General features: G+C 40.1%; 1 long non-coding RNA gene across 3 annotated transcripts; it reads right to left on the bottom strand.

Annotated features, from left to right (window-relative positions):
• Nucleotides 1-240: 240 nt before the first annotated feature.
• Nucleotides 241-23,754, bottom strand: LOC129145644 (uncharacterized). 3 transcript variants are annotated; one of them, XR_008551500.1, is made up of 3 exons: nt 23,641-23,754; nt 3,675-3,722; nt 241-732 (listed from the first exon to the last, which is right to left on the bottom strand). It is a non-coding gene; the product is annotated as an uncharacterized LOC129145644 (long non-coding RNA). The 3 variants fall into 3 exon arrangements; XR_008551499.1 differs by lacking the exon at nt 23,641-23,754 and adding an exon at nt 21,593-21,616; XR_008551501.1 differs by lacking the exon at nt 23,641-23,754 and adding an exon at nt 7,998-8,052.
• Between the last annotated feature and the right edge of the window lie 2,755 nt (nt 23,755-26,509).

The following is a 26,509-nucleotide window of genomic DNA, read 5'->3' as shown; positions in this document are numbered from 1 at the left end:
GGAATTTGCACATGCCAACCCATATCCAAAAACCCATTCAGCTTACTTGAGTGAAGATATATTGGGAGCCTGGGAGAATGGAGTGTGAGTCCATCTCCTCCAGCAAGAATTTGGGTTCTCATCCAAAAAATACATAATGAACTTCTAATATGTGCCAGGTACTGTGCTGGGCATAGTAACAAAAATTTAAATATGTGAAACAGAGGTCTCAAGGAATTTCATACCTAGTAGTTTCTCATTCACTTTATTTGCAGCAGAACCTAGACCGATGAACTTCACATTTCTGGGCCACTCTATTTATAGCCTGGGGATATTGCAGTGTACATGTTCAACCACTGAGGTGGTGGTGGTAGATTTGCCAGGTGAACATTTTTTAGGCTCATGGGAGTTAGTGGGAAATGCTACTCAGTCACGAGGGCTCATAGAGGCAAGAAATGAGGTGAGAGCCAAAGTGCCAGTCAGAGTGGAGCAGCGCAGATGAAATGTTTGAGGGACGTCTCTGAGGTTAGCCCCGAAGCCAGGGCTTTCCACAAGCACATCACTTTCCAGTAGCGGAGCCAGCAGCAGTCCTGAGGCATCACTGTCCTGTGTTGCAGGAGACAGGGGAGGTACAGAGACTATAGGAGTCTTCTTACCCTGCTGGAGTTCAGTCGTTCAGGGGTTTTTGTGAATGCCAACTGTGCACTCAGTGCTACTTGCCGATGGAACAATGGTGACCTCTTGAAGTTCGCACTGTAGTGAGAGACATGAATGAAATCCTCACTGTATTGTGATAAATACTGCTAAAAAGTGAAAGATATGCCGATTAGTGTCTCTGAAGGACCTTTCCTTTAGATTGGAGGATCAAGAAGGAATGCAGACTGTTTTCAACAAAGTCCTTAATAGGGTGGGAGGTGGAGGACTACTCAGACTTGCTCTTGATATTGACAACTAAAGCATCCAGTTGCAGAATCCTGAAGAAACCAAATATTAAATAGTCCAAAGCCACCAAAGTAGAACCTGGTGCCCTCATTATTGAGAGAACAGAATATTCAGGTTTGGGCACACTATTGCACAGTAGCGAAAATCACTGCCTGCTGTCAAGCCCCATGTGACCGGAGGCAAACTGTTGATTCTCTGTAAACCTGTTTCCTCCTCTGTGAGATAGCAGTAATAGGTACATGGCCCTGTGGTTGTTGTGAAAATTAAAGCTATAATCCACAGAACTCAATGCACAATTTCTAGCACTAACACCCCCCCCCATTAAGTCTTAATTGTCATCCTGATCTTGGATAAGGATTTGTTTGTTGAGCTATAATTCAGATAAGACAAAATCACCATTTTGAAGTATACAATTCTGTGGTTTTAGAATATTCACAAATCTGTGAAACCATAGCAGCTATCTAATTCCAAAATGTTTCCATCACCCCGAAAAAGAAACCTCATACCTACCAGCAGTCACTCTCCATTCCTCTTCTCTCCAGTCTGTGGAAACCACTAATCTAATCTCTGTCTCCATGGATTTGCTTATTCTGGACACTACATAGGAATGGAATCCTGTAATAAGTCTCCTGTTGAGTCTGACTCTTTTCATTTACCATGTTTTCAAGCTTCCTCCCTGTCATTGTAATAGAATTTCTTTGCTTTCTATGCCTAAATAATATTCCATGGAACAGATGCACCATATACCTTTTGTCTGTCTGTTCATCATTAGGTAGACATTTGGGTTGTCTATAACATTTGGCTCTTATGAATAATGCTGCTAAGAGCATTAGAATGTGAGTTTTTATATGGACATAAGTTCCAATTCTCTTGAGTGAGTAGTTAGTAGAATTGCAGAATCAATTGTTAACACTTTGTTTAACTTTTTGGGGAAACTATTTCCCAAAATTGCCACACCATTCTAAATTCTCACCAGCAATGCAAGAGAATTCTAGTTTCTCCACACCCTCATCAACACTTGCTATTGTCTGTCTTGGGGTTTTTTTTTTTTCAGTTCAGCCTCCCAGAATGTGAGGTGGTATCTTGTTGGAATTTTGATTTGCATTTCTCCTATGACTAAGGGTGTTGGATATCTTTTCATGTGCTTTGCTATGTGTATCTTCTCAGGAGAAATATCTGTTCTCATCATGGTTCATTGTTTAGTTATGTGTCCCTTTATTGCTGAATTGGGTAAAGATTTTATGGAATATGTTCACTCCCACAGATCTTGGAAAAAATATGAGCTCTCCAAGAAAGCACAGGTTTTTATTACCTACAAGCTGCTTTAGCAAGGAGAGCAGATGCTTCCAAATCAGTGGGCATGGAAGTTCCTTCTTGGCAGCAAGAGAAGGGCAGACATGATCTCCCTACTCTGTCGCCCCTCCCCTGAACCCTGCCTCTCCTCCTACTTGTTAAAATCTCATTAACAGCCCCCTCTTTGCTGCCCCCGAGCACTCCCTTTCAGTGTCACCTACCATCTGGAGACATTTCTATACAGATTGAGTCCAGAGGGACAAAAAAATAAAATTTACCTATTTCCAGACCTCTTCCAAGCAGAGTCTGGAGGATGGTACAAACACCTTCCTGTCTCTGATCTCATATTTCACTCTGATCCTTGTCATTGCTTTAAGAGATTGATGGGTGTGGGGGGAGAAGAACTGGTAATGGTGAACTGGTGAACTGGTAACGGAAAGTGAGTTCTACCTCTTTAAGTACTTTGTGGCTTAAGGCTAGTTACGATCTGCAGAGTTGGTTTTCTTCCTCTACAAAATAAGGAAAACAACATACACTATGTCTTGCAACAATATGTGAAGAGAAAATGAGCTAATATATGTAAAAGTGCCTGGTAAAATACTACATAAATCAAAATATTATTAACCATGCATGAGAACTCAGCTTTAGATAGCATCACAGGTGTAGTTCAGTCATCTCCAGAAAATTATGTGTTGCTATATAACCCTTCATGGTGAATTCTGCATTATAGTTTATATATGGGAATGTTGATTTTCATTTGGAGTGTGATCTTATTCTGTAAGTTGCTTGCAAAGGGTTTGTTTGAAAATGAACCAACAAGTTAAAATCCCCTACTTTCTATTCATTCACCCATAGGCATAGTAAATAAGAACTCCTAATTTCTCTGGTGAGGTGTTTTATCCCAAAACTAAATTAAATATTCAATATTATGTCCTTTATGTTACTATATAAAAATTAGAATTTTATCTAATTTGTTTGACACACTTACAAGTGCCAAGTAGTATGGTAAACATTACTTCATTGAATCATCATAGCATTCAAATGAGGAAATAACCATTACTCTCCCCATTTTCTCGATGAGAAAATTGAACATTAACAAAAGTCAGAATTACCCCCAGTAAGAAGCAAAGCTGGAATTAAAAATATAGTCTGTCTGGCACCAGATCTCACTCTATCCCCTACTTATGATACACAAGAGAGAATAATAATTTTGAAAGATTGGAGGGTGATTCTTGGGAGTTCATTTGTGTTATTTATTTTTACATTTCACTGAAGGATTACCTTGGACAGACTACATACATAAAAGAAAAGAAACGAAAAGAATTGGAGAATATAATTGATTTTTGGACAAGGTCAGTTGTTTCTCATTTGAGATTTAGTTAAGAAATGGGGAAGAACTTACTAAGAATCAGAATTGCTCAACAAATATATGAATTATTAAAGGGAGTTACAATATTTACCTTTCTGAAGAGCACTAGGCAGGGTAAATCTCATCTCCACAGGCTCTGCTAAATTCAATTAAGAAATGAGAGTCAAAGGAGTGGATAAAACTAATTAAATTATAGGCACCATATGAATAGTACAGCATATGAATGTTTATAGAGGAAAAACTCAAATACTAAAGAGAAAAGAGGAAAAAAATTAAATCTTAGAAGTCAGTGTTACTAGAAGGACAAAAAAGAAATTGAAAGTTGTTTTTTAAAAAAAACTGACATTAGTCAATGATTTTTGCACTTGTATGTGGTATGATTTAAAAATAAATAGATTAATAAACAAACATATGCAAACACATATACCCACTATTAATCAGATGATTTTTAAGATTTATTATTTATTTATTTATTTATACAAGCACTGGGTACAGTCAGAAGCGTGGGAGGGTGAGAGAATTCACCAGAGCCAGAGCGGGGAGCAGAACAGGCAGACCAAAGAAATACCCTGCTGAGGGGAGCAGCGAGTGCAACAGGAGAGGTCTGCACACAATGTGGGACCCTCGCCAGAGGCCAGGGATTGAACCAGCGCTGCAGAGGCTGCGGGCAGCTTTGCAGCCCCGCACTCAACTGCTGCGCCACCAGGGGAGGCCTCTTAATCAGATTATTTTAAAAACACCGCAGATATTTGTTTTGTATAAGGATGTGCATACAAATTAATATACACAGTTTACATGGTTCTCTGACATACAAGTGGGAATTTTGAACAAATAATACAATCAATTCAAACCAAGTTCTGTAGGTGAACTTGACTGTTACACTCACAAAGGTAGCTCCTACCTTTTTTACTCTTTTATAATCTTGATATTGTTCTTTTACATTTATGTTTCATCATCTTGCCAATTACAAACTTGCTGTTTTTAAATCATCTACTTGGCTCAGCCTTTTATAGGAAGGATCTGAATTATACTTTTATAAAGAAGAAAATTAAAATATTTGTCACTTCCAAGTCATCACTTTGAAACAAAACCCAGCTTGTGAGAGCTTTTTAAATTAAAACTTTCGTTCTGTTTCTCATACCTTCTTATGCACCATGCTGTACAGACATAGATTCTCATGTGAAGAATTAGTGTAAAATTGACCTTTTAATGAACTATCTAATTCTTTTTCCAAAGGTTAGACTACCAGTTTGCTCAGTAAGCATTAAAGAGGAATTTTCACAAGTCTTGGCAACTCAATACCTCCTTTGTAGCAAATGTAGTTTCTTATTTCCATTCTCGGTGGAGAATTAAGTTTGAAATTCTGTCTGGAGTATTCTTCCTCAAAGTGTGACATGCTACATTGTTTGATAGATGTCAGGAGCCTATTAAACATAATCACATGGTAATGTATTTACGATGGAAGCAGTTAATCATTCAGGTGATCCCAACAATCCAAATGCCTCAGCGAATTCTGTCAATGCTTCAAATACGGCTTGCCCACATTACTATGCAAAATTGCAGATAATGACTAATCAGCAATGGAAAATGGTTCAAGGGGTAGAAGACATTTCACAGGTTGTTCGCACTGTACTCTAACATGCACTTTGGACACACACACGCCTTGAGGACCTGAATCAGGAATTAATCCATTTAAAAATTTTTTTTAATCACCCTTCTGGATATTTAGCTGGAAAGCAAATTCTGATGCCAAATTTTACATGGACATGAACTTATCATTCCCCAAATACATTTTAGCAAAATAAAATAACATTAATAATGAAAATACAGATTTTAAATCTAGTACTTGGAGGTGATTATTTTTAAAAGTCTAAATTATTTTTTAAGAAAATATATGTTACCTATGTTTTCTCTATAATTTTGTTTGCTCTTTATGGGTTGGGGGGATATGCTATGGTAAAAGTGTTTGTTAGGCCTCCCTGGTGGCGCAAGGGGTTAAGCACTGCACTATGAAGCAATCCACAGCCTCTGCAGCACGAGTTCAATACCACACCTGCCAGATAGAAACCCACATGGTGCAGCAGACCTCTCCTGTCTCGCCTGCTGCTCCCTTCAGCAGTGTATTTTGTCAGTCTGACTGTTCTGTTCCCCGCTCTGTCTCTGGTGAATCCTCACCCTCCACATCTCTGGCCTGTACCCCAGCTCTTGTATGCATAAATAATCTTTTTTTTTTTTTTACAAAGTGTTAACTACATGTTCACATGGGCTCCTAGAATAAGGAAAATTTAACTACTTTTAGTAAATAATATCCTTCTCCAAGAAATGCCTCATAGTTATTATAGTTCTTGGTTTCCAATTTGCACATTGGAAATAAGTGATACTCAAATTCAGAGAACCATTTGGAGCCACTTACAACATTTATAAAAAGAATTTACAGTTAACAAACCAAACTTTGTCATCCACAAACTTTAATCAGAATAAATGAAACAAAAGCCTTGGAAGAGACTGGAAGATATATAGACCTAGAAAACTTGGCTTTCCTGCTCACAATTTTGCTTTGATGCTCCCGAAAGGAGTGGAAAGAGAATTGGACTGGTAGTCAGAGGACCTAGATTCTCATCCTGGCGTCACTGCCTGTCATTAGCCTATCAGTCTTGAGAAAGTCTTTTATCCTTCCTAGCTTTCAGAAAAAAAAAAAAAAAATAGAGACATTAGTACCTGTTTCACTTTCTTCTCTTTGAATGATAGTCCCTACCTGGCGAACAATTCCAAATCCTAATCTAGTCTCCTCTTGCTCTGTTTTCCCACTGGTCTGAAATGAGGCCTGGGTTTGCATTGAGACCACTTCCCTCAGACTAGTGCTTCTCCCGTCTTCCACTAAAAATGAAAATTACTGTAATGCCTATGGGGTTGAGCTTTTTCAGCCTCTCCTTCTGTCTTTGCTATTTCCATCAACTTTCTCCTTTATTCATCATTTCCTCTCAGTCATCAAAGCCTGGCTCTTGGTCACCATCTTGCTGTCCAACTCATCCTCCCTTCATTCTGATGACTTCAACTGGCATATTAGAGAGTCCATTCAACATACTGGTCCCTTCATTCCTTAACTTCTTTATCTTTCGTCTCTTTCTCACTCTCAGGATCACCTTATCATCACCCCTAGCTATTTTTCTACCTCTGCAATCTTTAATTCCTATATCCCACATTCTAAACACAAATTTCCATTCTCATTGTGCCTTTGTTCAACAACTCCCATGAAAATTGCTTTTTGAGGGCCTCCCCAGCGGCACAGCAGGTTGAGCACAGAGCTGTGAAGCTGTCCGCAGCCTCTGCAGCATGCGTTCAATTCCCGGCTGGCCAGGGAGATACCCACATGGCACAGCAGACCTCTCCTGTCCTGTCTGCTGCTCCCTTCAGCAGTGTCTTCGGTCCATCTGCCTGTTCTATTCCCAACTGTGTCTCTGGTGAATCCTCTCACCCTCCCCGTGCCTCTGGCCTGTACCCCAGCTATTGTATAAATAAAAAATAAATCTGTAAAAAAAAAAATGCTTTTTGACTTCACTGGAACCTCCATGGCATGAACGACCCCTACTTCTCCCCATTCCATTAGTTCTGTCTCTTCATTTCCTACTGCATCCAGCTTGGGTTGTGTTCTTTTCACTTCAGTAACTCTTGCACAAACTTTTGCCAACCTCCCCCTATTTTCCTTATACATATTTTGCTAGATTTTACTCTTATATGCAACCAAGGATTCTCTTTCTTCAATCGGCCGCACTGTATTGAAGATGAACATACAACACATGGAAATAACTATGAACTGGTGATCACAAACCTCAAGTGGACCTCAACCATGCAAGGTACCCTATTTCCTAGACCACTTCATCTCGTACTCTCCACAAAAGATATTTCACATTACCTTCCATTCCTCTGCAAAGGATTTTATTGTAGTAACATTGGTTTATAACATTCTATAAGTTTCTGGCATGTAGCATTATAGTTCAATATCCATATATATGTTATGATCACCACTAAAAGTCTAGTTCCTATCCACTAGCATACAGTTCAGCCCCTTTATCCATTTTATCCACTTCTCACCTCTGTTTCTTTCTGGTAATGTCCATTTTGGTGTCATAATCTATGAGCTTCCTTTTGTTCTGTCTTACTAAGCATCACTTCTTGAAAGAATCCTTTCTGAACCAGACTGATAATCATCACATTCTGAATTACATTTATTCATGTGATCACAAGACTAATGCCTGCCTGTCTTTTCCACTATAAGTTGCATGAAAGAAAAGGCCATGTCTGATTTGATAAGCATTGTGTCCCCAGTTCCTGGAGCATATAGCCACTCAATAAAATAAGTTGAATATGTGATCGTAATTATAAGACGACTTAATAATGCTGTGGCATATTATACCTGATGGTCCTCAATGATTAGAATAAACCCAAATCGCTCTGTAGACTTCGGTAAGGTCTACATGTTCATTCCTAAAAAGAGACAATTTTTAGAAAGTAGATTGATATCTACATAGAGATCACATCCGTAACAACAGGTTAATGTCACAGAATAAGGGGTGGTCTTTAGGTACGTACAGGAGGTAGGAGAGAGAATCAATATTTGTATACTCTCTCTCTGATCTCCCACTCTAATACTGCTGAGTTACTGTCCTAAGAGAAAAGTTGTGTCCAGGTCAGGCCTCAAAGCTTGACTGTCACTGGCTGTGTATTTCATCAAGGCTGCTCTCCCTGGGCCAAGTACTGAGGACTTTGAGTCATGAAAAGATTAGAACATCACTCTTGCATCTTTCCCATTTCACCCTGAGAATGCGTTTGTTTTTTTTTTTTTTCTTTTAATGCAGCAGAGAGATCACAAGAGATCTGAGAAAACAAAAAATGTGGAGGGCTGGATGATGTAGATTGCCTAAACTTAGGCAAATCACCAAATTTTACCAATTACTTATTTCGACATATGAACATGTTTCAGATATTCAAAAGTAGAAATCAATATTTCAAAGTCTAAACCACAGTTTATACTCTACCTGCTCAGAAGCTGCAGTACCTGCTTGCCATTATAAAAATAATTAAATCATATGGATTTAGATAGAAACTAAATGTGCCAGGGGACCACGAACCTGAAGAAAGATTTATTTAGTCTACATAAACAATAAGTCAGAAATCCTAACACCGTCAGGTAATCAGTATGTCACAGCTTTCCCCCATGAGGGGATACAAAATCTAATGAGCATTGACTCTATCTGAAACAGCCAACATCATACCAACAGATGGGTGACTGTCAATTAGCCATTTGTTAACCAGTGCGGCTGTCTTGGCAGCACTCACGCAACCTCAACAAAATAAGGGAGGGAAGGCATGCACGAAAACGAAGGGATGCTTTCTCCCTGGATCTCATTTTTAATTCTTATGACATTTTATATTCTTGATAGGAAAATAATAGCATGATACAAAGGGAATATTGCCAAACAGAAATTGGGGCACTTTCTCTCAGACCTCTGTGGGTTGCTGTGTTTTTCATAAAAATTACCTTTCTGAATTAGATCTACTAATGTCAGAAATATCAGAGGAAGAGACGATGGCCCTGAGTAACTCTTCGTGTTTGTTACAATGGTAGGCATATTGTTTTTAGTTAAATCTTTGTTGTGAATTTCTTTTAATAGTATTGATTTTCACACCATTTTCTTCACTGGAACATAACCAATGCTAATATTCAAAGACAAATCTGAAGATTTAAAATAAAGAAAAACTCTTCAAAATTAATGTCATCACCTTTAGATCAAAATATCTAATAATCACCAAGATGTTTGTTTAAAATGAAGATTCCACAGCATATCCCCATCAAGTTTAATTTAGTAGAACAGGAGTAGAGCTGAAGAACATGAATTTTAATAAGTACTCCAGAGGATTGGTCTGCAGGGCAGACTTTAAGGACTACTGTCATGGCAGAAAAAAATATAAATTACTCTTATTCTTGAAATGTGTTAGCTCAAGAAAATGAAAACCTTAGCTCCTAAAAATGTAGTATGGGCCTCCCTGATGGCAAAAGGGGTTAAGTTTCAGCACTGTGAAGATATCACCAGCCACTGCGGCATGAGTTCAATCCCCAGCCAGGGAGCTGACCCCCATGTGCAGCAGACCTCTCCTGTCTTGCCCACTGCTCCCCTCAGCAGTGTATTTCAGTAGATCCTCCTGTCCTGCTCCCCACTCTGTCTTTGGTGAATCCTCTCATGCCCCCTCCACAAACTTCTGGCCTACACCCTGGCTCTTATATGCTTAAATAAATAAAAATAAATTTTTAAAAATGCAGTATAAAAGCAAAATGCAAAATTTTAGTATCTTCTAGTATTTTGCTCTGACCTATTAAGAGGACACAGTGCAGGTAGATTCTACCTGAAGTTTTTCTCAAACCTTAATCTTTGTAACAATCCCCTGGGGATCTTGTAAACTGCTTGAGTCTGATTCCATAGGTAGGCCATACCCAGGGTTCTGCAAGACTAATACAGTCACGGCTGATGTGGATGCTATGAGATTTTAGACCACATCCCCAACAGCAAGGTTCTAGACTGTTGTTCAACCTTCAGTGTGCATCAAAATCACCTAGGAAGCTAGCCAGAGCACAAACCGTTGTCCCTACTCAAACTTTTCATTCATGTGGCTACAGAGGTAGAGATCGGATAGACTGGGCTGCAAGCCAAAGAATGCTGGCAGTCACCAACACCTTAGGAAGGGGGAAGAAACCGTTCGCCCCATGGCTGCCTCTGGAGCCCTGCCAACACTTTGAGTCAGGTATGCCTGAAAATTTGCATTTCTAACAAATTCACAGGTGATAATAATGCTCTGATCCCAAGGATCCTACTTCATAACTGGATGTTCTAGATCATATTCTTGGGCAGGTGCCAGCATGGAGAATTCAGTATCTTTCAGAACTTAGATTTTTCTCTTTTCTCAAACTCACTGGAGAGTACTAGCAAACAGCAATATAGTAACCCCACAAATTCTAGAGACAATCAATCACTCTCACTATCTTCTGTTATTTGCCTTGTCTGGGCTTTCAGGAAGAACATAAAAGGTAAAGGGCCAAGCAGGTCTTTCACTTAAAACAGATGAATAAGTCCTCTTTTTAAGCAAAGATAAGAAGCATTCATGTACTTGGAGTTTGTAGCTCATTTTACCTTAGTACAAAGCTCTAAAATCTGTAACCCAGTGATAGGTAACCACTGTCAGACAAAAGGCCCTCTAGGGATGAGGCAGGATGGGGGCAGGTGAATTTGTGCTGACAAGCTTTCTGTTACCTTCATGGACTCCAATTAGCTCTTTGGCCTGAAAGTCCTTTCTGTGATGGATCGCACCAGCATCTATTTGGGGCTGGAGCTAGTTACCACTTTGAGCAATGTGTGGAATGCTGCAGTTACCTAGGGGCTTCCCTGAAGCCCCCCAAATTCCCAAAGTGTTCATTCCTTTGATTTTAAGAATTAATGGTCTCATCACAATGCATTTAATTCTGTATGACTAACCCATAAATAGTACCAATTTTCATGTGAGCCTGAATGCATTTCATGGAATCAAGCATGTTTTTGAGGCCCTGCATTGTGTCAAGCCCAGGCCCATCCAGGCACTGAAGATAAAGTCACCAAGACTGGCAAGATCTCAGCTCATGTGGTTCTTTTAGTGCAGGTGGGAAGGGAACTAGTAAATAAATAAGAAACAAGGTGTCGTGTAAGCTTCCACAGTGGGCTTTTCCATTTTTGAAATGTAAGTCCCTGACTGAAGCTTTGATGCATTCACTTCAAAGGAGGCAAGAAGGCAAGGTCAAATAAACACAGTGCCAGCACAGACCAGATAAAAAGCCAGGCTGCCAAGCTGCCTCCCACCCAGGCTCTTTTGTTTTACAGGTCCTGGTAACTAACTGATGACCTTTTTCCTTTCTTCATATTTTTTTAAGATTTATTTATTCATGCATACAAGAATCGGGGTACAGGCCAGAGGTGTGGGGCTGAGAGGATTCACCAGAGACAGAGTGGGGAACAGAACAGTCAGACTGACTGAAATACACTGCTGGGAGGAGCAGGAGAGACAGGAGAGGTCTGCTGCACCATGTGGGTATCTCCCTGGCCGGCTGGGATCGAATGCACACTGCAGAGGCTGCGGACAGCCTCAGTAGCGCTGCACTCAACCACCTGCACCACCACATAGGCCCCATATTTTTTTTTTTTTTTTTGTCTCTCTTGACATTCTTTAAATTCTGACAATTTAAATTCCCAGTAACGGGTGAGCTCACCAAACCCTAAACACGTCCCCACCACACGCACACCCCTCAGGCTCTATAAAAGCAGGACACAGGCTGAGCCTGTCCCCTGACCCCCGTCTCTCTCTTTGCCTGTCTCCCTGCAACCTCACCTTGCCCCAGGTATGCCATGTCATTTCCAGATCTCAGAAGTAACAAGCATCTATGTTTTCCAAAGTTTGCTCCAGGTAATTGCTGACGTACATCTTGCAATCATAATAAGCACCATCAGGACTGGTCCCCCTCATAACATTGGTTTCAGAGGGAAAATATCTGTGGAAAACCCACAGTGCCCCCAGGCATTTCTAGCCCATAGCATTATTATCAATAGACTGATATAGACACAAAACACAAGGCCATTTCTGAAAGTCGTAAATGACGTGGAGAAAATAAAATGGTGTGAGATGATAAAGAAAAGACGACTTCTTTGACTTGGATGATCAGGGAAGGTTTCCCTGAAAAACTAATTAGTGAACTAAGTCATGTCTGATAAGAAAAAAAACAACCATGATGTTCATCAAATTACTTCGTTACAGTCACTTTTTATTTTAGTGTTTGACTGGAGCAAGGGAGATACTTTCTGATGAGGGAGGAACAGAAAACAGAAAATTTAGAAAAAGTCTAAAAAATCAGGTGCTATTTGGAGAGCAGAACTGATGGGTGTAAAGGGATGCAGTGGAGGCCTTCAGTTGCCAGACTCTCCATGAGGGCGCACATTTTTCTGGATGGGTTCTGTTCTGAGACACACCTCTCAACTATTTTTAAAATTCATGTATTAAAAATAGTCGAGCTCCAATCTGTTGAGGTTCTAACCCCAGCTGAGTCATTGCAGTGGTGAAATACTTAATTATTTTCAGGTTTGAGCAGCTGTGAGGCCCAGCCCCACAGGCACACACTTCAAAGACTTGGCAGTCGTTTCCAATCTTTCCATTGCTGAAGCAACAAAGAACAGCGCTGAACTTTTGCCAGTCTGGACAATATGGTCAAAGTTTACCAAGGACCCCCGCTAACAAAATCATGTCTGAAAAGTTCTGTGAATTCAAAGGAACATTCTACAGTACCCCAGCACTGCAGCCCAAACCACACCCATCATCTCCTCCCTCCCTTCACCCCTGCAATGCCCCCCTCCCAATTTCTTCCCATCATTCATCTGGATAAATTCAACTTTATAGGTGGGTAGAATTTCTAGTCATTCAATATTAATAATCGGCTCCCATCTTACTGATTGATTTGTCTTTCTTAGTTTATCTTCATGCTCAGAGGGTCTGGCGCTCAGTGCTCTGAAAGGCTTCCATTCATAATTGGGGGAAACAGGAAGGCATGGGTGATGATGATGAGTCCCCGGTAGGTCTTGATCTAATGTGAGAAGTGAGGACATTTCAGACGAGGTCCCCTTTCATCTGCCTTCCTCAATTACACTATAGGCTTCCCAAAGCTCCCTTCTGGGGAACCTGCATTTAGATTTTCCCCCATAACACCATTCCCAAGCTCTGACATTCTTCTCTTTTCTGCATCACAACCTAGTATTCTCTTTCCAACTCTTTCAAATCCCCATTGGGGGACTGGTTACTGTGAAATTTTAATTCTAAAACAGTGCTACCTCCAGTGGGATGCCCTTACCAGCAGTATCGGCATAACTTGGGAACTCACACAAAAATGAATGCTCTGCCCACCCCAACCTAATGACTTTTGGGGATGTGGGGTGGTACAGCGGGGGAGGGAGTGGTAATCTGTGTGTCTATGTGCTTGTCATGTGATTCAGATCTACACTAAAGATTAAGGAACACCATCATGGGGTATGGATAAGACATCATGGATTATTGTCACTTCCTTGTGTCCCGTGCCTGCTTTTTAAAGGTGTTTGGAAAGTGTTGTTCTAAAAGTATGACTATGTAAAAGTTGGGGACGTTGTGTCCACCCCATTGCATACCACCAAGCTTGCCACACAACAGTTACTGGCTCCCACTGTCTGAGAACAGCACCAATGACATGGAGGTCTGTTTAGACGAGCCTCTGAATCTACGCTCAGAAGCCTTCAAAACCTCTCTTGCAGCTCCTAACTTGTAGATTACAATCCCGGGGGCTTGGAGCCATGGCTTCAGTGTTCCAAAGAGAGGGAAAAAGAGCTCCTAAAACATCCTCCCTTCTGAAGTTAATGGCCCCCCTCTAATCGCACATCATTTATTGAATGTGAAAGGAGGCTTGATACGGGCAAGATGTGACGACCTCGCAATTTATTTTACTTCTTGGCATCACAGACATGTTTCTGTGGGCTCTGCGGGGTCAAAGAGCTTAAAACATTATCTAGAATAAGACAAACGTGTAATTTTCCTCTTGCTTTAGTCTTCTGGGTTTTTTTTTCTTCATGATTAATTAAGAGACATTCCTCTACTGAAGAAATTTGAGATGAGGCTGTACCAACGATCATAATCATTCATAAAAGCGAAAGTCCACAAAATTAAGCTTGCTTCAGAAACCGTGGGCCAGAGTTCCTGGCTGAAGGGAAATTTTTACCAAATCTTATGTATCCCCCAAATCTTTTCTGTATGTTAACATCCTCCCAGGCATAAATTTTCCATCAGGACTCAGCCTTCTCTGGAAAGCCTTTTAGACTGATGTGTCTTCTGGCGAGCTGCATTTGAAAGTCAAGCAAACAAGCCTTCCAGGGCTCACATTGAGTTAAGAAAACATTTTCTGCATGACATTTAGGGCCAAATTAGGGACCAAAGTCCTCATTCTTTTACTTAAGACTAGGTTTATGTCTCCACAGGCAATGTGAAATGGAGTGTGGAAAAATGATCTCATGAAATAAATTAGTTTAGACAGGGTGCCTGGTTTGTTCATACCCCACAGAGAGTGTGTGCGAGTGTGTGTGTATGTGCGTGTACATGTGTGCTTAACAGCAAGTGAGGGAAACAGTCGCGGGGAAGACATGAAGGAAAGGACTCTGTACCCAAAATAAGATGGGACTTTTCCTCCACCGCTTGGGCGAGACTCCCTGCGCCTTCTGAGACTCATTTGACTGCTTCCTCGGGTTGTGAGGAAGAGGATCATGATCAAGAGTATTCCGTGTTAATACGCCACGTCCAGTGTCCCTTCTAATACTTGTGCCCAGTTCTGTGGAGACACATGGCGATTTTCTAGGGTACATGCTGACACACTTGGCTTTGCCCTTTCATTCTCTCCCAGCAGGAACTTAGAGCCACACATTTCCCAGCACCAGATGAACTCGCTCTCTCGGTAATGCTCCCAACCATAGCCGCCTCCAGAACAAGATATCAGAATAGGAAATTGAATCTGAGCTTCTCACATGGAAGGCCAGGGCATTCATCATGGTGAGCACACTGGGGGTTTTTCATCTGAGTTTGACTGGTTGGGTTCATAAAATCTTTTTCATTTTTCATCAGGAGATTCCAAGTTTTATATATTTATTATCCCTCTCATTATTTCACAGCCAGCAGCCTATTTTACTTGTCGCGGTGCCTAACGTGGAATAATTTTGGAAACCACAATGCTTATGAGGCATAGCTTACCGGGGCACAGCGAGCAAACCTTACTCTTTATTAACAGACTGGTTAAATTTTGCTTACATTTGCACCCTGGTGTGCCCTGTCATTGCAACTTTTTCCCCCCTAACAACCACAGAAAATGGGGATAATTCAACCTAGGCTTCCCCGTCCCCCTGGCTCCCCCTGGTCACAATTTCAAGGAACTTGTTATAAACGTAATTTATGTAACTCCCCGTATTCATACTGAAAGGCATTGACCATTGAGTGGCAACAGCAATAAGTGCTATTTTCATGGCAAATGTGGTTCAATGAAATATAGCACAGGATTGCCTCTGACTCCTTCAAGCCACAGTCTACTCTTAAAAAATTAGTGTCCATGGGTGGTTGTCAATATAGATCAACCTAAGAGGGAAAATATGCTCACTGAGAAGTTCTTTGGCCTGAGACTGTAACGCACAAGGAACGTGGCGATTCCAGATGGAGTTTTGGCCTCTCGCTGAGTTTCTGTTCTTTGCCTACACTGCCTCCTCTGTGAGTTTATTTGGCTTGTATTTGACTTAATTGTCCATAAAGGAGTGAGTTGAGGTCACCCAGGTATCTAATAAAACGTTGCTTGAATCTCTACCTTCACAAGTAAAATGTTCCTATGTTGCATTTTTAGTGGTTTTATACATTTAATGAGATCGTTGGGTTAATAGATTTCTTGTTGCTAGTGAAGATTTGGGTCATTCTTCGGAGTTACTGTTCAGGCAAAAAGATGGAGCTCTGAGGGCAGGGGAAACAGGAGAAGGAGGAAAAGCCGGTAGTAGATGAGGAGAGGAGAAAAAAGAGCAAGGAGGAAAGTGAGGTATGTGCTCCCCACTTTGCAGCGTGAAAGCGGTATAGACAGTCTCGCAGCAAGGACTCTCCAGAATTTCAAGAATCCTATTCCAGCCCGGCTCTGACGCATGCAGAGACCCTGACAGGCAGCCACTCTGCTCCATTTCTTCAGCTCCTGACATTCCTGACAAATCTACTTTTTGAAAACATGAAGAAAAAGACAATCCTAAGATTTTCTTAGTTTAAAATGAGCCCCAGAAATAGGGCTGTTGAACCGCTGGACTCCAACACACAGTGCCATGCCCAGAACACTCAGGAATCATTTTGGAATTCTGAGAGTGAACAAAGAATGTTGCTCCTGGCTCTGTCCTGACTAGCTCAGGGCAGTGACGTGCAGGAGGCTTGAGCCCAGTGTGAGAAGCCTGCTTTTGTTTTTAAATCCCAGTTCTTTCACTTTGTGACCTCGGTTTTGTTGTTTGTTTGTTTTTTTACCTCAGTTTCCTTATCTGTAAAGCAATGAGATTAGCACATCCCTCATAGTTGTGGTAAAGAGTAGCTGAGTGTGGACTCCTTTAGAGTAGTGCAAGACACAGTAGTAAATGCTGTTGAAGGGGGTTGCATAACTTGAGTGCCGTGCCCTCAAAATCTACATGAACCACATCCCTTCAGCCTGCAAGGTCACCCAATGGCCCTGATCCTTTCCTCTCTTACTGTAACATTCTGCTGTGATCCATCTTCTTTTTTTATTTTTTAAAGATTTATTTATTTATGCATATAACACCTGGGGTGTAGGCCAGAGGTGCAGGGGGTGAGAGGATTCACCAGAGACAAAGTGGGGAACAGAACAGGCAGATTGACTGAAATACACTGCTGAGGAGAGCAGTGGGCGAGACAGGAGAGGTCTGCTGCGCCATGTGGGTAGCTCCCTGGCCGGGCATTGAATTCATGTTGCAGTGGCTGGCAGCAGCTTGACAGCACTGTGTCTTTAACTCCTGCACCACCCAGGAGGCCCCCAGGTCCATCTTCTTTTATTCCTGTTTGTCCAGGTATTCCGGAGACACAAGAGAAGCATGAGCATGCATTGGCTGAAGTGCAAAATGAGGAAGACATTTGTATATATGTATAAGAAAATTGAAGTATTTTCTTACCATGTGTCTTTATAACATTCTCCTTCCGACCATTGCCTTCAGTAAGAAAATGAAGGTCCATTCTTTCAAGAAGCTGACAATACACTTGACCCAGGATCAGATCAGTCTCGGAGGTTAAGAACCTGCATACTCAGTGTCCCATCATCACTTAATGATAGCCTGGGAGACAGGAGCCAATGCTGAGTGAGATAACAAAGGGGCTATCCAGAGGTTCATCTAGTGGAATATCCAGATCCCTTCTCCAAAAACCAGGAACCTCTCATCACAAGAGACAAAAAAACCTTCCTTCCTGTGGTGCTTGATTTTTATCTCATCAGAAATTCATAAGAACAGCTGCTTTGAAAGCTTTGAAAGGCTGGTCCTCCTCATCCCCCATGATTTGTAGCTATTCCTCCCACGCATTGTTCACCTCAGAGTCCTTACATGACTTACAAGGACAACTTCACACACAGAAAGAAAAGTGCATTTTGAAAAAAAAGAACTAAGTTCATTTTAAATACTCAGATTCTTTTCAAGTGGAAATTCCTTTCTTCCAAAAAATTTGAGGTTTTTAGAATGTCAGTTAACAGAACTCTGTCAGAGGGTGAAGTTTGTTTTTCCATGTCTACCACAAGGTGATTAAATAGCTGCTCACCGAAGTCCAGTGCGGGTGGGAAGATACATTGCCAACAGCAGGAAGGATTAGCTTTTTCTTTGCCATTCCTGGGGGTTTATAAGCCAAAAATTGCCCCTACTAAAACTCTTACAGAAAGATGAGTGTATACATATGGAGCATAATCCCCAAAATCTCAAGCAAGCACACAAAAATGAAAGTAGTTTCTTTCACGTGACAGATTCCATCACTAAACCACCACCCTTTGGTCCACACCCACTGAAACACTGTCCTTCGCTAAATTCTGAATTCCATCTTCATTCCCTGTTGTCTGAAGTCAAAAGATAAAGGAAGAGACAGAGAGAGAGCGGCATCATGGAAGAAGTGAGGGAGGAGAATTGTGGGTGGTTTTCTGTAGCACATAATACAAAATGGCAGCAGACATCAATCCTCCATTGTGGGTGTAGCAGGATGCAGCAGAAACTTTACATCTCCCCACTCTGCATCTGGGGCATACAGACCTGCATCCTTAGGGTAGTGAGGTGGCTAATGTAGCTCCAGAAATGACATCAGTGTTCCAGGCAACAGGCAGGCAAATAAGACTCAAAGCCTCCCCAGGAGAGGCTTTGTCTTTTTATTTGGGAAGGAAGGCCAGTCTCAGAATATCGTCCATTACAACTCCTGACAAAACTGTGTCTGTTACCAACACTGGAGGAAATGAAGCTAGAGAATTCCAGCTTTTCACTTGTGAGTTAGAGGAAAGCAAAAAAGATACTCAGGAATAGGTGTGAACTCAGCCAACCCAACTCAGGAAACTGGGCTACAACTAATGCATTTGAAATGAAGTATTTGAAATGAAATTAAAAATCTCCCAGCATGTCCTTAACTGTTTTAGAGCAGCATGTGTGGTGATAATGAGAACCTGTACATTAAATGCCAGGAAAGTAGTGTATTTATTTGTATTATTGGGTTGGTGTTAACTGCTCTATGGGAAATATCTGAAGAAAGCAATTCTACAACTTAACCCCATTGATTACAGCATATTTCAACTTTTTAAATACTATCTAGCATAGAAATTAAAACCATGGTCTTTGAAGTCCAATAAACCTAGGTTCAAATTCCGAGTGTCACTTCTAAGCTGTATGTCTTTAGAGAAGAAATTAGTTCTGAACCTTGGTTACCTTTTCTATAAAACCCATATGTGTGAAGTAATAATTACAGCAGATAATTATGTAAAATATGCTGGTGGAATCTAGCAATTATGCACCCCTCCTTTTTTGGTGATTGATTTGTAGTTGAAAGAACTGCCCAGAAACTACATTTCCCAGTTCCCTTTTTGGCTAGGTATAACCATGTGACTAAGATTCAACCAATGGACTGCAAGCAAAATGACACTCCCTGGACTATAAAAGCTTACACATGCTCACACAGTCCTCTGCACTGATTTCCCCCTTTCTGCCAGCTGGAAGGGCCCCAGAAGGTACCTCATTTGATCACACAGATTACTATGAGCCTGTGTCCGGAATGCCAGGGATAACCAGCTTAGATTCTCCCCTGAAAAAAGTCAATTTTGTCATTTGTTCAGTAGCTTGACCATCTTAACACTCATCCCTAATACTTAGTAAGCTCTCAATAAATTATAACTACTCTCATATAATCAGGAAGTAGAAAATGTCATGAAATACTTCTTCCTTTGCAGTATTGTCCTTATTTGTGGTATTGATACAAAGAAGCCACTTAGTCCCTCTGTTTCCCAGGTCTAAAATTAATAAAGTTAACATTTTATAGAAACTATAATTTATTATTTAACATTTCCCAAAAGTGTTGAAAACCTAAGACTAAAGCCCAATAATTTAGTGAAAAAATTACAGTGTGGTAGTGAGTACTTACACAATTACCATGTTACTCATATAAAAGAATACTGCTGCTTACTGAAGAAATGCTAAGAATACACTAAGAAAAACGAAGGACTCAAACCCCAGGAGAGCTCTAATCAGATAGTTTCAAACAAAACTCTAGTGATTCAATCAGTGCCAAATTGACTTTAAGAAAATAGTAATTTAAGTAATCATAACTGAGTTTCATTTACGTGAAAATATTTGACATGCTCAAGGGTCAAATATTTTAAATCATAAAAATTAATAACCAGCTCCATAATAATGTGAGAATTTTGGATTTTGTACATCTTTCACTTGGTTGGTTTTTTGTTTTTTTTTTAATTCCTGAAGGCTTTCCTTTCTGTAAAAGAATTTACGTCATGTATGCCTTCTCTGTTTTGACCTCCACTATTACAACCAAGTAGGAAGAAGCTTTATAGAAAATGAGTCATTTATATATGCATACGTATTCCCGTTTTCCCCCGCACAATTGTAAATCTAAATTTAGCCCTCTGCTCCATCTCTCAGGAACATTTTAGTGCAATTCTAAAAGAGCTAACTTAAACTATCATGGATTATTTCCATGGAGAGTAGTTAGAGAGGGCATCTGATTTTTTTTTAAGTGTAGACACTTAGTGTTATAAAAGTCAATATACGAGTCTAATAGAATAAAAGAAGCATCTATTAAACACTTTACTATCCAATATGAATATCTTTTTCTTTAAAAAAAAAAAAGGAATTTAATCACAACTTCCTTGTTGTAAACAAGTATAATAATTCCCCAAGAAATGATCAGCAAAATGATTTTTCCCCCTTAGATCCCTAGAGATTTATATGTTCTTCCTGGAATACTTAGGATTAATTCTTAAATTTATAATCATGTTAATGTGACACAATTTTTCTACATTTCAATACTATGAAAATTAGATCAAATCACAATACAATCACCTATTTGTATAGCATTTACTAAGTATACAACACTGTGGAAACCTCCCCCCTCACTCCCCACCAAAAGAAAAAAAATAGGATGATGAAGTGGAGCAATGGGCAGGCAATTAAACGTCCTCATCAACCGCCTACTGCTCTCAGGAGGAAAAAAAGCTGAAGTTGATTGTTTCAATATCCAGGATCACAAAGCCAAGTCAGGAGAACACAGCTCCTCTCACTCCCAGTGCACTGCTCCTTGTGCCTCAAAATACAGCATTAAGTCATTCAACAAAAATATTGTTCAAATGGCTGCTATTTGCCATTCTGAGTGCTAAGCACTGGAGACATAAAATGAATTGGGAGATTTTTTAACTGCTTTAACAGCCCCGCTTTAACAGCTACTTAAACAGTTCTACTTTAAGCTCCAAATATCTTGCTGGGAGAAAATGGTCTTTGTTTGGGAAGATGCCTTGATAGAGGTTTGGTATAAAAACTAACAATTTAAAAGTCGTAGAATTGGTTTTGCCAAACCTCAGGAGAAGAAAAGTAGAACTGTATAAGAGGCTGTTCAGACTCAGCGGTTATAAGGAGGTGTGCAAATTCATTTGCTGCATTCTTCGTCACTGTAAAGAAACCGAAAACAACTTAGGAAAATTAGAATAGAAAATGAATTTATATAGCTGCCTTGTGAAGTACTAAGGAGAAGCTGAAAATAATGATTTTATTCAAGGCATATTACTAAGTGAAGAAGCGAGCTACGGAATAACAGCCATTTTATTATATCAGTTGTATTTAACATACTCCAAAATACTCTATGCTTTCTCAAGGAAACATTACATACCAAGAGCAGTTATGTAGAAGGTTATACACTCAGCAGATAGGAGCGTTCACACCATCTGGGAAGGAGACCTGGATTTCACATGCTAATCAAAAAGACTTTATCAATCACTTGAGAATTTTACCTTTTGCTAGAAGAATATATTTCTTTATTGCTTGTATAAGCAGACTTTGAATATTTTTAAAATAGTTTTAAAATTGAAAGAACTAATGAATCTAGATATTAATCCTAAACTTAAATATTATTTAAATAAATCAAACTTAGCACTTTATATATTTTAACATCACTGAAGTATTAGATGAATTTTTAGATCCGTAATAGAATAAGCAAGAATATTAATAAATATGAATGACTATCAAGAGAGGTGTTTCATACTGTTAAATTATCTTTCAAAATAAGTGTTTGAAAAAATTAATCTCATCTGTCTCTCACATTTTATTGATTTATTATATTTTCTAGAAGAATATATACATCCTCAAATGGCTTTGCCCACAAAAAGTATTAGCTACTGTTGATTTGGTGATTGTAGTAGCATGGAAATAAACACAGCATTGAATACTAGCTTTATAGCTTTAAGAAAGCACCGGACTCCAAAAAATGAATTAATACGCACCTCTGTGTAGATCAAGAACTTTATTCTTAGTCCTGGTCTTAAGTCTATAAGTCTTTAGGTGTTGACAAAAATCTTAAAGTTTTAATAAGAATTTTTGAGCTGTTTGATTTCCTTCTTCTTCATAATCTAGAATGCTACTGTTAGTCCCTTCTTTCTATGTAACAAAAATAGCTCTATCTCAAAAATCTTAAGTTTCTGCCACTTCACCACCATTTCTCTGAGTTTTGCCTGCACTCTTATCTTGATTCAAGTTTTAAGAATGGTGTGATTGAAATTCTCAGAGAATAATCTCAATGAACTACCTGTCAATATGGGGAACAGGAGATGGGGACTAGATAAAGTCCATTAAGATCTGAACTTGTGGGCCTCCCCAGTGGCTCAGCGGGTTGAGCGCAGCGCTGTGAAGCAGTCTGCAGCCTCTGCAGTGCGGGTTCAATCCCCAGCTGGCAAGGGGGAAACCCACATGGCGCGGCAGACCTCTCCTGTCTCGCCCACTGCTCCCCTCAGCAGTGTCTTCGGTCCGTCTGCTTGTTCTGCTCCCCGCTCTGTCTCTGGTGAATCCTCTCACCCTCCCACACCTCTGGCCTGTACCCCAGCTATTGTATAAATTAAATAAATAAATAATCTTAAAAAAAAGATTTGAACTTGTTTTTCTCAAGAAAATCAGATCTGAACTTGACAATTATCCATAAGTAGATAGGAGCAGCCAAACTCATTTCTATTTTAATGCAGAAGGTATTACATAATTTCTGAGATAAACTTGCCTCATTAATTGTGTTTGTTTACATTGACTGTGAAATGCGTGTGGTTTGCATTCCTCAGCATGTGTGGATTGATTTTCAGAGGTGTTCAGAAGTGAGACAGGAATGCATATGGTTTTAATAATGGCTACAGATACCCTACAAAGTACGTAATCTACATAAGGATAATAAAAGCCCTTTTAGTTCACTCAGTTATCTGGTTAGATAAACATAAACTCTAGCCAGGCTTCCCCTGTCCACTTAGGACCCGTAGATGGGGCCTCCGTCCAGGCCAGTGGGTATAAGCTCCAAGAATATATACTCATTGTTATTCCAGGTAAAACATTGTTTACAGTCAGTGAATCGTTAAACCCAGTAAAGGTCACTCACACTGTTAACATTTTTTGACAAGATGTTCTTACACAAGACCCACAAAGCTAGTCAGACAAGAATTCAGGCTGTGTGAGTTAAGGACAATTATGAACTTTCAGAACCAAAGTTTTCAGCTGTCTCTGTCCCTCCTGCCTTCATTTTGGTCCTCTCTACTTTCTTTCATCCAGGCCTGAAATAATTCCCACCAGGAGCTAAGTCCAGACTCCAACCCTTTTAGGACACGACAAGTTGGTTTCCCAAGAGAAAGGTCTTCTGCTAATTTATTTATGTCAAAAATAAAAAAAAATTAAAAAATGAGGACATACCTTCTCCCAACTTTAATTCAACTTCAGATTATCCACAAAGTCTGAAAATCTGTATGTAGTCATATACACTTGGAGCTGAAGTCAGCTCCTGGGAATGCACATTTTAGATGGGAAATGGTGTCCCATGGAAAACAAGGGATTTGCCAAGCCACACATTGTGACTTCATGGCCAAGTGTGGACAAGAACCCTGGCTACCTTGAGTCAAGGCCTTAAGAGTTTCATGGAAACCCTGACCAAACAATGAAATGAATTTAAATCACCTTCAGAAAACGTATTTCAGTGTTAACCCCAAGGTGATTAGCTCGAGAACTCTGATTTGCATTTCTTTTTTTTTTAATTTAAATTTTATTTTTTATATTCCCCATACAATTACAACCCCCTTACTTTGACCCCAAGCCCTCCTTTCCCCACCCCCACCCGCCATAGAGTGTCTCTGGTTCATAGCTGTTTGTCGATTTTGATATTTTCTTTCTTATAGTTATTCTTTTTCCTGGTCCCTTATTTAAGTTTTCACTGCTATGAGTGAGACCATCCGGTATTTTTCTTTTTCTTTCTGGCTTATTTTGCTGACAGAAACATCAATTCCAAAGAGCACCTGCACCCCTATGTTTAGCAGCACTATTTACAATAGCTAAGCTTTGGAAACAACCCAAATGCCCAAAAATAGATGACTGGATCAAGAAGATGTGGTACATATACACCATGGAATATTACTCAACATTCAAAAAAGATACACATGCAATTTGCAGCAACATGGATGGCGCTGGAAGGGATCATGCATTTCTTTTTTTTAAAGATTTATTTATTTATGCATACAAGAGCTGGGGCACAGGCCAGAGGTGCGGGGTGGGGGTGTGTGAGAGGATTTACCAGAGACAGAGTGGGGAGCAGAACAGGCAGAGCGACTGAAATACACTGCTGAGGGGAGCAGCGGGCAAGACCAAGAGGTTTGCTGCATCATGTGGGTATCTCCCTGGCTGGAGATGGAACTCGTGCTGCAGAGGCCACGGATTGTTTCATAGCGCTGTGCTCAACGCCTTGCGCCACCAGGAAGGCCCCCTGATTTGCATTTCTTTAGTGCAAATCTTCTATAGCGCAACTAGAAGACTATTATAAACAATTGACAATATTTCCAACTTTCTCTCCTAATTGTGAACATCTATTTATCTGGATGACTTCATCTCTTATTTTTCCAGTATATTTAAACTGAGTGTGTGAATCTTTGCAAAAGCAATATTTCTTCGGCTATTTTTCTGGGCCCTGTTAACCATCCTGCTGTGAGAACTGTTGGGGCTAGAATATGATAATAAGGAATGAAACTCTTCTGCTGGTAATATGGTTTCCATTAGCACATAGTCTATATTTATAGATGAAAACTTTATTAGTTGAGTTACTATTGTATGATCAAAAATACTTCACATTTGCAAAAAGAAAAACACTTTAGAGTAAGGTCAGTTTGACAAAAGTGTGATATTTGCAGAGAGAGCCAAGGCTTATCCATTTAAAAGGCCAAGTTAAATAAGACACAATTAGATCTCATTTGGCCTCCTACCTCTCAGGATTCATAAACTCACATTTCAGCAACCTTGGGGGAACAAGTTTCGCCTTAATTGTATCTTGTTTCCCTTGGCCCATCCACATTCCCCGGAATCTTCTGACAGGCGCTTTCAGCAAATATCACACTTCCTTGCGTCTCCCTGACCTTTTTTTCAAACTGGCTTTTCCTTTTCCTTATTAAATGTTTTTGAACAGAGATCATATTTTATTTTGTTTAGAACGATAAAATAAAGGGTGAGAATTTATTCATCTGCATGGCCTCGAGAAGAAAATAGACATCAACAGCAGAATTTTTAGAAAAACATCCTCCCAATCAGTTCTGAAGATGCACACTCTTCTACCAAGAATGTGCTAAGTCCATGGTCTCACCCCAGAAGGCGGGATCACAGAGAGGAAAAAATTCACAGAGAGAGAGAGATTTAAAGTGCCAAGACATTGCACCTTATAAAAATTTAGGGCCAAAGTTTAAATTTCAAAGATGTAAACTGTAAGCTGACTTATTACAGTTTTACCCCCATAGCCTTGGCTTCGCTTTCTGTGGTTTTTGTTACCCCCAGTCAACAGCAGTCTGAAAATATGATGTACAAGAAATTATTACGAGAGACAGTCCATTGTTTTGGTTCCATTTTGAGTATAAGATCCTTCCCTTACTAGTGAGTAGAGCTACTAGCAGATTAGATTCACTACTTCTCCTATATGTCTCAGTTTCACCAAATAAAGATCTTTGTCATGCAAAGGGAAGGTGAAGAAAGGTATAGAATAGCCATTGTATAAAGTCTGGCTTGTAATTGGCCCATAATTATACCCTCTTGTAACACTAATCCTTTTCCTTTGAATTTTTTTTCTATTTGACTCCTTATTGCACTCCCTCCAGAAGCTACTTCTGATACTTTGACAGACCTCAGGTTCCCATTCCTACTCCTCACACTGAGTCAGTCTCAGATTAGCTTCTGGGTGCTCCAACCAGACCTTTCCTTCCGCTGCCCCACAGGGACAGGCTACCCCCCCTTACTTAGCCTCGCCTCTTTACTGGGGTCTTGTGCCTTGTCCTGTTTTTCCATTCGCCTCTGATTCCCTGTGTCATCCGTGTGTTAGTGATTGCATAAATGATTATTAAAGGTTACATTTTCCTCCCACTCTGCCGATTCTGACTGCTCTCTAGAGCTGTTCGTTGTTCAGATGCCCTCGGTCTACCTTCTCCTGTCGGGTTCTGTTCTCCACCCTGTGCAGCAGCACCACAGGATTTGGGAGCCTGGCAGCCTCTTCCACTGACTGGCCGGGTGTTGTCCTCAGGAAAAAAGCTTGAGCTGT

Source organism: Talpa occidentalis, unplaced genomic scaffold, assembly GCF_014898055.3.
Source record: "Talpa occidentalis isolate TD23 unplaced genomic scaffold, MPIMG_talOcc4v2.1 talOcc4.13, whole genome shotgun sequence".
Taxonomy (NCBI): domain Eukaryota; kingdom Metazoa; phylum Chordata; class Mammalia; order Eulipotyphla; family Talpidae; genus Talpa; species Talpa occidentalis.
The sequence above is the reverse complement of the archived record's forward strand: the minus strand, read 5'-3'. Positions and strand labels throughout refer to the sequence as shown.